Raw genomic sequence first — 14,258 nt, 5'->3', positions numbered from 1 at the left:
GGGACATGAAGAGATATGCAGAGGCTGCAATCGAGTGTTAACAGACGTACAGGCCTTGCCGTCATAAGCAAGTATCACTCTTCCCCCATGAAGGGATTGACTGAGCCCCTCACTGCCAGGAAACAGTACATGCTGAATATATCTCATTCTTCAGTTGCTTCGTTTGTTCGTTTCTTTACTGATTTTTTTTTTTTTTGCAACAGGATTTTTCCATGTGAGCAAGGCTGCTGTTGAAGTCATGGTAATCCTCTTTTCTTAGACATCTAAATGCTGAAATCACAGGGATGTGCTACCATGTTTTGCTTCTGGTTTATAGGATGGCATTTTTTAAGTTATTTTTACACTGATACATGAAAGTACACGTTTGTGGAGCACCATGTGATGTTTCCATGTATCTATATCAGTGTGCACTGCCCAAATCAGAATATCTCCCTCCTCACACTATCATTTCTTTGTGGTAGAAACATTCACATTCCTTCCTTATAGGTTCTTTGATGTAGGCAGTGCATTAGCCTTACTTGTGTCCAACATATTGTGCTAAATAATAGGGAAATGTATTTCTATTAATATAAAGGATCAACCTTTCCCCACCTGTCCCTCCCAACTGTTGTCCCCCAGCTCTGATAACTACTGTTTTACACTTAAATTCTTCGAATTGCTTTTTGACTCCACCTATGAGTCAGAATACAGGATTATTTTATACAGATTATCTTTTCCCCAGTTCATGATGACACAGTGTGGGATGAGGTGCTCATTTTTAGTTCATACTTTTGCAGATATCCCAGTACAAAAGCTGGGTCTGAAAAATGCACTGTAGCTCTGCTGTCCTTAAACCTTAAGAGAAAAAAACTACCTGCCATAGCTATCAGGTTTCCTCCTGGGGCAGGTAAAGAATGTCCTATAGAGAATATGGCTTAAAGAAGGCTACAGACGAGTGGATTGACCAGGAGGACAGATTTGGGAATAAATACCTGATTAGTCTTAATAAAATCATATTATATCCTGTGAACATATAGCTATAGTCCATTTCCTAGAAATACAAGCAAAAGAAGCTCCATCCTTGTTGTGGAGTTAGTGTTAGAAATTTCCACCACTCTTAATAAAGAGACTGTGGGACTCTGAGCAGTGAAAGTAAGGCTGTAATGTTTTCTTTTGAAATCTTTCAAGATGGAATGCAGGCAGGAAAAAAGAAAAAAAAAGAAAAAGAAAGAAAGAAAGAGAGAGAGAGAGAGAGAGAGAGAGAGAGAGAGAGAGAGAGAGAGAGAGAAAGAAAGAAAGAAAGAAAGAAAGAAAGAAAGAAAGAAAGAAAGAAAGAAAGAAAGAAAGAAGGAAGGAAAGAAAGAAAGAAGGAAGTGTACCACCTGAGCACAGGAAATAAAGTCCTTGAAGGAAGGTTGCTCCTCCTCCTCGCCCATTGTCTGGGAACTTGGAGTGCTGCCATCTTACCATCACCATCCCCCTCTGTTGTAACCCCTGCCCTGACTAACTTTAGCTTCTCTGTTTAGTTTCTCTTCTCCTTTTTGATTCTGCTTTTCTGAAGACATGAGGTTTTTGTTTATATATGGAAATATCATATGCACATTCCCAGGCATGCGCTGAATTGCTGCACAGGCCTTACATTTCCACTATGGATAAAGGAATCTACGTATTAGAAGATAAATGCCTGTCGATTTTTTTATGTTTCAACATTGTTACTGGAATTACAGCAGACATGCTGTCTGCAAGTTGCAGGCTTTCCTCAAAGATACCTTTCAAAATAAAAATAAAAATAAAGACATCATTCAAGATGGAGCCATCTTTCTCTTTCCAAATCAACTTTGATGTTCAGATACTTCTATTTGATGGGTCCCTGGCATTTTAGCAACATGTCAGTCAACCCTTACCATTCTGTCAGAAATAGCCACATTAAATTTTGATATGAGTACGTTGTTAAGGCATTAAAATGTAAAATTCAAAATATTTGAGTTGCTGGTATAGCTGCTCTATTATATTTTACTCAGTTTTATGTATTATTCTTTTTTTTCCATTATGAAAACCATGGTCTGTAAACAATTTTATTGAGTTTTTGAGTTTTGATCATTTTATGATTTCCATCTAAAGGTGCCCACTTAACTGCTTAAAACTGGCAGTCACCACAGTGAATTTTTGTGCATTATGAGGACTGGAAGTTATAAAGAATATGAAGGAAAAAGGAAACTTAGACATAATAAAGGAGATAAGAAGTCTAGACAATCTATTCTGTTTTATTACTGTCTAGCTGATTCTACACAATATCACAGAACAGAGAAATAGAAAATCCACATTGATTTCCTTAGTGCAGAAATTTTCCTCTATCACATCAGGAATGACTGATGAAAGAATATGTTGACAATCTGCAGTATATGTTTCTGGGCCTCATAAAAGGCCAAGTACTTGATTTGTATTGTACATGATTCATATCACCACATGTTCTGAATGGCAATGTAACATAGATACATTCTAAACATGTTGCGTGAAGTGCACATGATTCCTCAGAGTAGACAGAAGAAAATATTAAGCTGGACAATATTTCTCTTCCAGAGGATCTGGCTCTGCATTCTTTTGACAGATGGACAGCAACAGTACTAGGAGTAAAATTCATAATGGAAAAATTTTAGAAAAGCAATCTGCCTTGTTTATATTCTCTTAGTGTTGTCCTTATAAATCCCACATGATATTATCTTCATCTCTTCATTAGCTAATATTTTAGAATACCTGGGTACTTTGCAACTGGTGTCTCACTGTTGGTGACAGATCCACTTAAAGGATAAAATATTTGAGAAAAATATTCACCAGTCAGTCTCTGTGCAGCAAAGACCTGCAATGTCTCAAAAAACTCCTTCCAACCTTACGGTTCTTACAATCTTTTCACACCCTGTTCTGCATTGTTCCCTGAGCCTTGGAGGGCATGCTTTAAGTTTATTTTAGTATTACACTATCTGATCCTCTGAATTTCTGCTTTGATGAGTTTTGAATCTCCTCAGTGTCTACCACCATCTCCTTGGAGGAGATTCTCAGGCTAGTTGTGAGAGAACCACTTCTGCTTAAATCACTACTTCCTCTGCAATGTCTTCTGGGCCCTGGCAGATATGAAAATTTTGACTATGGACTGGAAAGAATGCTTAGTGGTTAAGTGCTTGCCTGAGAAGCCTAAGGACCTTGGTTCGAGGCTCAATTCCCCAGGACCCATGTAAGCCAGATGAACAAGGGGAAGCATGCATCTGGGGTTCTTATGCAGCGGCTAGAGGCCTGGCACACCCATTCTCTATCTATCTGCCTCTTTCTCTATTTATTGCTCTCAAATAAATAAATAAAAATAAACAAAAAAATTGACTACTGTCATGATAGGTAGTGGGCTTTTGTTTTTCATTTTCATACTTACAGATATTCAGTCTTCCTTGTAAAGAGAATCTTAAGTTACACATTCTGACTTCTAATTGTGGTTTTTACCACTATATTTATTATATTTCAAAGCTTTTACTTTCATTTAAAAATATTCATTTTGTCAGTAAATGAACTTTTTCCAAATTATATTTAATAATACTTTAGTTTTATCTTTTTTAATTTGATAAATTGTTATCAAATGAACTATTATTGTGCCTCATCCTAGAATTCTTAGTGCCGTTTGTCTAGTGCTGTTATGTCTCAGGCAATTTATTTATTTATTCTTTGTTAGTTGTGAACTTTATTGCATGAATATATTGTGTGTTGGGCATATTCCCATAGGCTTATATCTTATATCCCTCTTCTCTGTCCCCATTCCATTGAGGGTTCTTCTCAGTATGGATACTGGCATTCACCATGGGGTTATGAAGACACTCGGCAGTTTCTACAGGGATGGACAATGCCTTAGGACACTCCTTCCCAGCCCATGGCACTTATTACCTTCTTTTTTTTTTTTTTTTTTTTTTGAGGTAGGGTTTTGCTCTAGCCCAAGATGACCTATAATTCACTATGTAGTCTCAGGGTGGCCTCAAACTCATGGTGATCCTCTTAACCTCTGTCTCACAAGTGCTGGGATTGAAGGTGTGCACCACCATGCCTGACTTTTTCTTATTATCAGGGGAGGACACAAATATAGTCTGCCCCTTCCACAAATTATGCAGTTGAGTTTCCTGCAGTTGGGGAAATCACAGGGTTTGGCACATCCTGGAGAGCAATGGACAAGCCTTGCCCTAGGAAAACCACCTTTCTGATCACAAGATCTCCCCTGTGGAAAGTATAACTCATGACTTTAGTTATTTTGTAATTACAGTGTACTATATGTTTGTCTTAGTAAATTTTCAATGATAAAATAATAATTAAGAGAAATCATCTGACAGGTCTATAGGGATATATAGAGTAAATTAGAGGCCCAGATACCTGCACTGTAGAAGGGACATATGGAAAGCTTATTTTAAAAGATACTTTGACAATCACCACTATAACAAGCACATTTTAACTCTGACTTCTTCCACTGAACTTTTATCTTCCCAGTGTTAATACAAGTAAATGTAGCTTGAAAATGATTGTCTTTTCTGTTCAGGTAATGCAACATTGTTAGAAAGAGTCTAGGTTACATTGCCATTCACAGTGTGTGACAGTATAAAGCCATTCACAACAGGAAGAAATTCTTAGGAATTTGGGATGATACATAACAGAATAAACCAAAGAAGAAATCGCCTGAAAGAAAGAGCTTTGGCTTTTTACATTGTGAAAAATGTTGTGTTACTTTATTCTGTGCTCATATATAAATGGTTATTATAATAGCTTTGATAATTCTATTCACTATGAGGAAATGCGTCTGAAATACAGCCAGGATATTGACCTTTTTGGACATTACTTATTTTAAGTTTGGAAATTTTACTAATACTAAAAAAATTGGATGTTAGCTGTTGTACTTTAAAACCAGTAAATTTAAGTGATAAAGTTTTGTATTGAAAGAGTTTGCCTCTATTCCCACATATTCTACCATCATCAATTATAATGCTCATTTAATTTCAGAGAACTCTGTGCTAACAGTAATGAAATCTTACGTTCTCTGAGACACAATCAATTCACCTTGTTAACTTTTCCATAGACCAACAGGAAAATTCAATAAAGTTCTATTTTTCTTTCCTGAAAAATAAGGACAGAGGTCTCTAAGTCTTATTAATAGATGGTGAGAGAACACCACGGCACATCCTATAAGCCCCATGTAGAACATATAAGTTAGATAAAAGGGAAAAGCAAAAAAGTGGAAGCCACAATTTCACAGGTTTTCTGACTTCATATTTTCCTAGTTTCACTGGAGACACTAGGGAATAACAGAAAAATTCTCATGAAGGTTAGGTGTTTATGTAGCATGTATTTTGTGTGTGATTATAGCACAGATAGACATGTTTCTTTCTAACCATTCTATATTTATTGTTAATATGTGTATTTATTTGTAAGGAGAGGGAGAGAGAGACAGAGAGAGAGAGAGAGAGAGAGGGAGAATATGTATGGGTACCAGGCTCACTAGCCACTGCAAAGGAACTCTAGATGCACACACCACTTTGTGCATCTGGATTTATGTGGGTGCTGGTGAATTGAACCTGGGTCACTAAGCTTTGCAACCAAGTACCTTAACCACTGAGCAAACTCTTCAACCCCCTAACCATTCTTTAATGAAATTATTTTGAATATTGAACAACTTTTGCTTGAAGGAGGGGCACAAAAGTTGCTCTTACATAAGAAATTTTGGTTTTATAATTGTTTGTTTGTTTTTTGTTTTTGTTTTTTGAGGTAGAGTCTCACTCTAGCTCAGGCTGACCTGAAATTCACTATGCAGTCTCAGAGTGGCCTTGAATTGGCAGCAATCCTTCTACCTCTGCCTCTGAAATGCTGTGTTTAAAGGCCTGTTCCACAACACCCAGCTTTTAACTTTATTGAGGCATGCTCAACAGACTAGCCTTTTTTTTAATGTGTGAGAGAAGAGAGATTGAGAAAATTGGCATGCCAGGACCTCCAGACTCTGCAGTTGAACTCCTGATGCCTGCACCCTCTTGTGTGCATGTGTGATATTGCGTTCTTTTAACACTGGCTTAGGTAGGAACTAGAGAGTCAAACATCATTATTTAGGCTTTGCCAGCAAGCACTTTTACTGCTAACTCATCTCTCCAGCCAAGAAGTTTTAATACTAAAGGAAATATAACAGAATATATAAGATGTTTATCCATCTATTAAGCTGTATTTATTACCATCTATGTAATAGTGAGTTATATGCAAATTTGATATCTATCTTCCAATATGCACACTCTATCATGTTTATTTTTAGCTAGTTTTTGACAGTTATCTCACCTTTTTAAAGTCTCTCTGGGATGGAGAGATGGCTTAGCAGTTAAGGTACTTTCACGCAAAGCCAAAGGACCTCGGTTTGATTCCAGAGGACTCATGTAAACCGGATTCACAAGGTGGTCCATTGCATCTACAGTTTGCTTGCAGTGGCTAGAGGCCCTAGCATGCCTATTCTCTCCCTCCCACCCTCACTCTTTCCTTTTTCTCCCTTCTTTCTCTCTCCTTCCCTCACTCAAATAAAAAATAAAATAAAATAAAGTCACCTTCACATTGTGCAGGTATTTCTCCATGCAAAGTTTCATTATTTACCTAAGGATTCTGTACTTACTGTTTGTGGTGGTTTAAATTAGGGGTCCACCATCAATCCCTGCTTTGAATGGTTGGTTCCCAGCTCATGGCACTTTGAGAAGTGGACTCTTGCCAGAGTAGGCTTGTTGTTGGGGGTGGGTTTAGGGGTGTAATTCCTAGCTCTCTTTTCTAGAGCTTGCTCTCTCTCCTGCTGCTCTTGTCCACCTGATATCGGCAAGAGGTGATGCCCAGCCTCTGCTCAGGCTATGCTTCCCTCTGCCTTCATGAAGCTTCTCCTCCAGAGAGTAAGCCGGAATAAATGCTCTCTTCCTAAGAGCTGCCTTAGGTTGGAGGTTTTGTGCCAGCCATGGCAAGGTAAATGCAACACTGCTTTTAAAGAAATCTTTGCATGAGTAATTACTGGTGCAATGAAATGAGTATGGTGCTTAAATAGAAAATTAAAACTGAAAAAGTAACTTGAAAGTGAAGAAATAAAACTTACAAAAGTGATTGAACAGTGCCTCCCATATGGTTCTGTCATCTTTTCTTTCTTTCTTTCTTTCTTTCTTTTTTTCCCCCCCTAGCTATGTCTTAAAAGCCCCATATCTAAATCCATTGTTCTTTTATTTGGTATTTATTTTGCATTCAACATCTTCTTTACAGAATCAAGGACAATGATTGTCTGCTTTGCCTGTAAAATGAATGTATATTCCTTTATCCAGGAGGATTTACCTGAATTTGCACTGGTGAAATAAGGGAATTATTGAATTTGGTTTGAAAACAAGAATATGCACTGGCTAGAAAACCGAAGACAGATGAAAGGGAAGTTTTTGATCTTGTATGAGAAATTTACCTAAAATTTAGCATGATATGTAATGAAATAGAATTCACCAGACACCTTTTTTTTTGTTTGGTTAATTGTGAAATAAGTTGTTTTTAAGGTTCAAGGAATGTACTTTGCATGTGTATCAAATGAATGGAATGTGAAGGGAATTCTTTCGGGTTCAGATCTTTATTTTGCCACCTACTACCTTGATGCAGCAGAGTAATCTCCAAAAGTTTCATTTGCTGCAAGTTGCTCATAGGCAAACAAAATATGTATATAATGTAGAAACAGAATATGGAAACTTTCAGCGCTATTTACAGGCACCATTAGTTTGCATCCTATTATATGGTTAAATTAGACAAGGTTATTAATTTTATTTAATAAAATCAAGATATGTTTTAATTAATCATTGCTAAGACTTTACTTCATGTGGTATATAATTCATTAATAATTCTCACACAAATTAGAACAGAGAGAGAGAGAGAGAGAATGAGAACAAGAAAGAGAAATAGAACTATTTGTGAAGGTGAATGTAGACTCCTTGTCAGAATAAAAAGAAAAGCACAACAAAATTGAACATTCATTTCTCTGTGTCTCCTGAGTATAGGTGCAGTGTGACCAGCAGTCTCATTCCAGTTTCCTTGCCTTCCAACCATAATGCACTGAATGCCCTCAAGCTTGAGTCAATGTAAACCCTTAAATTGTTAAGTGTGGAGGACTGAGTTCAGTGTTCCCATAGCCTTAGGTATTATTTGATAGAATGGAGCATTTGGAAGGTTGAGCCATGCTGGAGAAAGAAAGGCACCATGGGAGGACGTGTGGGTAGAGTATAGTCGTAAGGAGTGTTCTGAGCTCGCTTGAACTCTGTCTGTTCACTTTTCTCTCTCTATTATGGACGTTCAATGAAGTAGGCGAGCTACCTCCACCATGGTGAAGTTTCTGAGGCAATATGTTAGCCTGAAATAAACCCATTATTCCCAAAAGTTGTCTCTGGTCAAGAGTTTTTCCAAGCAACAAGGAGGTAACTGCAACATTAAGTTTCTTTTGTCAGGTATTTTGTCATAGCAACAAGAAGAAATACAGATGATTATCTAATTTTTTTAAAAGTATTTATTTATTTATTTGAGAGCGACAGACACAGAGAGAAAGACAGATAGAGGGAGAGAGAGAGAATGGGCGTGCCAGGGCTTCCAGCTTCTGCAAACGAACTCCAGACGCGTGCGCCCCCTTGTGCATCTGGCTAACGTGGGACCTGGGGAACCAAGCCTCGAACCGGGGTCCTTAGGCTTCACAGGCAAGTGCTTAACTGCTATGCCATCTCTCCAGCCCGATTATCTAATTTTTAATGCTAAAGAAATACATCTATTTGCTAAAAATCAAAATTAGAAATTCTTTAAATATATTATTATCTCGTTAATGAGCATAAACTTTACAGATGGAAAACATGATTTCATTTAGGATAACTGTTCTATTTTCTGTAGCTTGGGCTATGAAAGTCATATATATATATATGCAATATTACATCTCTGTGCCTGCTCTACACATCTCTTACCCAAGAATACTTACAGTATTGTGGGGTTAGTTAAAATAGAGTCTGCTTTTCTATTTATTTGTTTGTTTGTAGGTGATATGCTCTGGTGCAAATGTGAATGTGGGAGGACTGCTTCAAGGTGACTATGGCCCACCTTCTTTGAGACAAGGTTTCCTCCCACTGAGCAAACTGGAAGATTACAAAGAAATCTCATAGTAGCTGAGAGCCTGTGCTTTTACTAACATGTCTATTCATCACTTTTCAATATGTTAGGAAAAGTTCAAATATCACAGTCAATGTTCTTAAGGTTGGGATAATGAAAGTTTAGGTAATCATTTATTTTCAAGTCTCCAAAACTTTTTAGACTTTAAGCCCTACTTTCTAGTGCACCTAATGAGGTCAACAACCATCAAAGGGAGAACAGACATGTCAGCATGGGCTAAATCTGACAATTTGCTCATTATTCACTGTCAAGTGGAGCTTATGAACTTTTAATGGAAATTCCTAATGAGAAATCCTAAAACATGCAAATGAAATAATTAGAAAAGATGAGACTAACTGAATGTGCCAGAATGATGTATTTCATCCCTGTGACTTGATACAGTTTTGAAATAACATGTATAGATTTTAAAATAACTCATTTATGCTAATGTCCACACCTTTGGGGTCTCTGTATTTAATAATCTATACTCATTTATGGAAGTGATTATTAAGATAGAGATGAGTCAGTCAGATTCTCTTTTGCAATTTCAGAACTGAAGTTGCACTATGTAGTTTAAATATTGGAAACTGTTACAGAAGACAGGTGTTATTTATTAAATATGCTTAGTTTTCAAATTCTGCTGCTTTTCAACTCTGCATGACCTTTGCATATTCCTGCTGATTCTCTGAGGTTCCAGGGGTCACACCTGTTCTTAGGAAAGTGTAGGAGGCAAGGCAGTGGGATTTGAGAAAAAAACATCTGGGTGAACTTTGCCTTAAACGATTTTCAGATGTTGTTCAGTCTTTTCACCTTCTGCCCCCATGTCCTCTCTCAACAGCCCCTCTCACGATCCCATGGGTAAGGAGTCTTCCTTCCAGATCAGTAGCAAGGTGCTCTGCTCCAAGGGTAATATTGAGTAGCTTTCAGCAAAACCACAAAGTGGCAATACACAAGTAAGGAAAGGGATTTCTTTATTGAATGATATCCAAGCAAAAAAGCAGAAAGTAACTACTACTTAGGAAAATGTACATCCAAGATTTTTCCATAATGCCTGAATTGGTGTAACATTCATCACATTATTTAAAATACTTGGAAGCTAGCCTGATGAAGTGGCTCAGCTGTTAAGAAAGCTTACTGGGCAGGCATCCCATGCTTTTGCCTGATGAGGGCACAAAAACCTGTAACCTTAGTTTTGTCTAGGGAAGAGACAAGAGAATTGTGGGGATTCATTGGTTGGCCATCCTGACTGGAAAATAAACGGTAGCTCCAGATTCAGAGAAAATCCATTTCACAGTAAGAACATAGTAGACAAATGGAGGAGGACAGCTGATGTATTCCTCCTCATGTGGGAGACTGAGTTGCATGCATTTGCAAACATAGAAAGTCATATACCATATATATAAAGCACACAGAATGCATAAACCAGGCATAGCACACACAGAAAATTAAAAGGAAAGGAATGAAATCAATAAAATATTGGTACCCATATGAATAAATAAGTCTCATATTTCTCTCTCTCATATATGTACATATATATGCTGTGTGTATTATGCATGCATGCATGAATGTGTATATATATATATAAAATGTTCATAGATCACTCCTCTAGTCTGACACTGGTTGTAAAATGTGTGCAGTTACTGGTTTCCAGTGAATTTTCGGTGGTATTTGTTCCACCTTCACAAGATAACAACTCTACTACTTTACTGTAAAATCACTGCTTCCATTAGCCCTCAAGCCAATGGAGGTTTCATGGAACTCTCAGCCTACATGTTATAGAATTTCAAGTTAGAAATTAGTAAAGGAAGGAATAGTAAATTAATTTAAAATAACCATGTTGAAGGGGCCCAAATATTAAATCAAGTTCGCATTCTGATGATTACAGAGTACTGCCTATAACCTTTATGTCTTCTCTTAATAATCTGTCTAATACTAGGCCAATCAAGGCTGTGTTTGAGTTACCCAAACTTTTCATTTAATCACATCCTCTAAAACAACTTTAATAGCAAAGTGGGGACAATGTTTAGCATAACTCTTTTCTGAACCCTATGAACAGCAAAGTATTTTCCAGGCTGAAGTCAAGAAGTTATAGCACAAGGGGAAACTAAAACTTTTCCTATCTTATAATTTGAAAGGAGATGGTGAATTCAGTCTGACAGTCACATGAAACTGGATTGGCTCATAAAAGTAAGTGAGGTTGGAAATACATACTTCCTTATAATTTTCAGGGTACATATGTCTGTCTAAATTTTAATATCTTCCTTCTGAGAAGCTAACATCCAGAAAAGCTCATGATGACTCCTGAATATGCAATTGTTGAATTGAAAATATATGCTTTTTAGTCACTAAATGTGGAGTAACTGGTTTGGCAGCCCTTATACAAATAGTTTTGTAAGTTACAGTCAATGAGTTATGTGTAGATAGACCTAGTTCTCTTGTGTGTTCATGTGTGTGAATGTGAGAACATCTGTGGTAGCCAGAGGATAACCTAAATTGTTGTTCTTTACCAACCCTTTTATTGACACAGCATCTTTATGGTTCAGGGCTGTTTTTGCTAGGCTAGTTGTTCTCCAAGCTTTGGTTTTCTCCTGTCTCTGCTTCACTTCTCACAGCACACATACTCAGATTACAGAGGCTGGCACATGTTTTATTGTTTTTCTCTGGGTTCTAGGAATCCCAAGTTGGGTTTAGGAAGCAAGTATCTTTTCCACTAAGCGTTCTCCCCAGTCTCAGTGGATGCAGTGAATAAGTATTTTGAAATAACCTGAACTACTTTCTCATCAATTACATTGGAAGAGATAAAAAAAAAAAAAATACTGATGTCATTTAGGATTAACAAGGATCCTTTTAAAACCCACTGGTGAGAATATTAATTTGTCATGATTCTAGGAAGAATAATTTCATAATATGTGAAGATTAAAATTAATATACTATTTTATTTGATATAGATACACCCAAACCAGAAAGAATGACGGAAGAATTCGTGTCTTTATAACACATTTTTTTGCTTGTATGCACAGAATAGTAGGGGATGCTTGACAACTACTTAGTAAGGTGCAGCTATACAATGCTCTGCCAGGCAGTAATTTGCACTGTATGTATTTGTTCCATAAAACAATTTCCCAAGAGTCCCTTAAGTGAAAGTAATGGAGGTACTGAGCAATGTTCTATCTCTATCACATTTGTACGAGGGTGTATCTATTGTAGATTGCAAATTCCTACAGTTCTTCTAGGTGAATATTTTGAACCTGGTAAGTTGAGTGTCTGTGAAAGATTAACACAGGGGCTGGATGACTAGGCTGAATATATGACATATTAATAATACTTTTATATTATTGGAACTTTATCTATGTCTACACCATCCTCTGTTCAAAGTATCAAATACTAGTTAATAGAAATTCTTTTTGTGTTTTTCAGTTGTGAATAATTTCTTTTTGCTCTTATCCAGCTAGTAGTAGACTCAATCATCCATGTATTCATTTAGTTTCAGTCTCAAAAGCACTGTTTTCTAATCATTTCTCTTTGCTGGTTGCTTTCATTCCTTTTTCCTTTAATTGTGTCATAGATTTTTCTGACACTCAAACTGGACACCGAATAATTCTATGCATCTTTTATAAATTTAGCTTTTTTTATTTGTGAAGAACTTCTTAAATATATTTTGTATATTAGGTAATGATATGTGAATATAACAATCATAATCTCTTACTCATAATTTCTTTTAACATCATTCATTTAAAATAAATATTACTTTTCTCTGGAGTTTTGATAAATTCTGTGTTTTTCTGTAAGCTATTAAATCCAAGAGCAAAAGAAATTTGCTTCTAATATTTTCTAAGAAGTTGTGTCTAATAAAATAAGATGTGTAGTTTGTAAGAATTTAAATTTCCTCAATGGACCATTGATGAAGTTTTCCACCCTGGTTTCCCAAGCGTATCTTCTTAATTCATTTTAATGCATATCTGCATTCTTTTATTTTGTTTTCAAGGGCATGTGAGTAGACATCTCCAGTTGTTTACCCATTGTTATTAATTACCCTACTGTTGAGATGTGTCCCAAGGCAAAACAGGAAGCCTGGTTTGTATTACTGAATTATGTGCAGAATGGAACTCATTCAAGACAGAATACAGTCAGTTATAAAAGAGAACTGCTCATGTAATGTTTCTTATCTTACCTGAACTACTGTTTTGGTTTCCAGAATCACAGAAGATGGAAATGTGCAGTGAAGTCCACACGGCAGTAATCTCTCTTTGGTCAGCACATATTTATTTAACTCCACAATGCCTTAATAAACCAAGATCCATAGCTGTTTCCTTCACAGTAAAACATTTCCTCCTGGTTGGTAGGTTTAGGAGTTTCAAGAAACAAGAAGCTTACAAGAGTCAGGTTATTTTGGAATTATGCTGTTTTCCCTGGTGGTTGTAAAGACAACAATTGCTATAGCATTGGTTATTTTCAGAAGGTCTATCCTAATAGATCAGTAATTTCCAAGTCACCCATGCTTTCCTATATCCCTTCAGACAGAAGCCTGAAATAAGCTTTCACTCCATGAACTCTTGGGTTCATCAATCTGGACTGGGATTCTCTGGTGGATTTAATGAAGTACTACTCACTCCACCCAAGGGGCTCCTGGTTTTTGAGTACCTGGTGCCTATCTGGTGGCAATTTGGGAAAACTGTGAGACATTTGTGTGGAGAGCCTTGTTGGAAGAGGTGTGGCCCTTGAGGGTAAGCTTTGGCATCATATATTCCAGCTCTGAGTCCAATACTTCTTCCCACCCTTGTGAAGATGAGGGGTACCACTGGATGGCTCTTCCTACTGTGTTTTCCCAGGCATGCTGAAATTTCCCCTTGAAAATGTCAGCTGAAGTAAACCCTTTCTTGGCCATGAATTGCTTCTCATCAAGTGTTTAGTCCCAACAATGAGAAGGTAACTCCTAGAGATGGAATTGTTCCTTTGGTCTGTCACTGGCCTTTGGATCTGAAGTGAACAAAAGTAGACTTCCCAGGAAAACAAGAAAAACAACAACAAAAACTTTCAAGTGCATAACCCTTTCACAAACAACAAGGATTACAAATGTAAGCATTAAAAAAAAAAAA

At 36.9% G+C, this 14,258-nt stretch overlaps 1 non-coding gene across 1 annotated transcript; it reads right to left on the bottom strand.

Moving 5' to 3' along the window:
• Positions 1-4,080: 4,080 nt before the first annotated feature.
• LOC123459885 lies at positions 4,081-4,241 on the bottom strand. Its single transcript, XR_006636621.1, has one exon. It is a non-coding gene; the product is annotated as a U1 spliceosomal RNA (small nuclear RNA).
• Positions 4,242-14,258: the final 10,017 nt, after the last annotated feature.

The sequence above is a fragment of the Jaculus jaculus genome, chromosome 3 (assembly GCF_020740685.1).
Source record: "Jaculus jaculus isolate mJacJac1 chromosome 3, mJacJac1.mat.Y.cur, whole genome shotgun sequence".
NCBI classification, from domain to species: Eukaryota; Metazoa; Chordata; class Mammalia; order Rodentia; family Dipodidae; genus Jaculus; species Jaculus jaculus.
The sequence above is the reverse complement of the archived record's forward strand: the minus strand, read 5'-3'. Positions and strand labels throughout refer to the sequence as shown.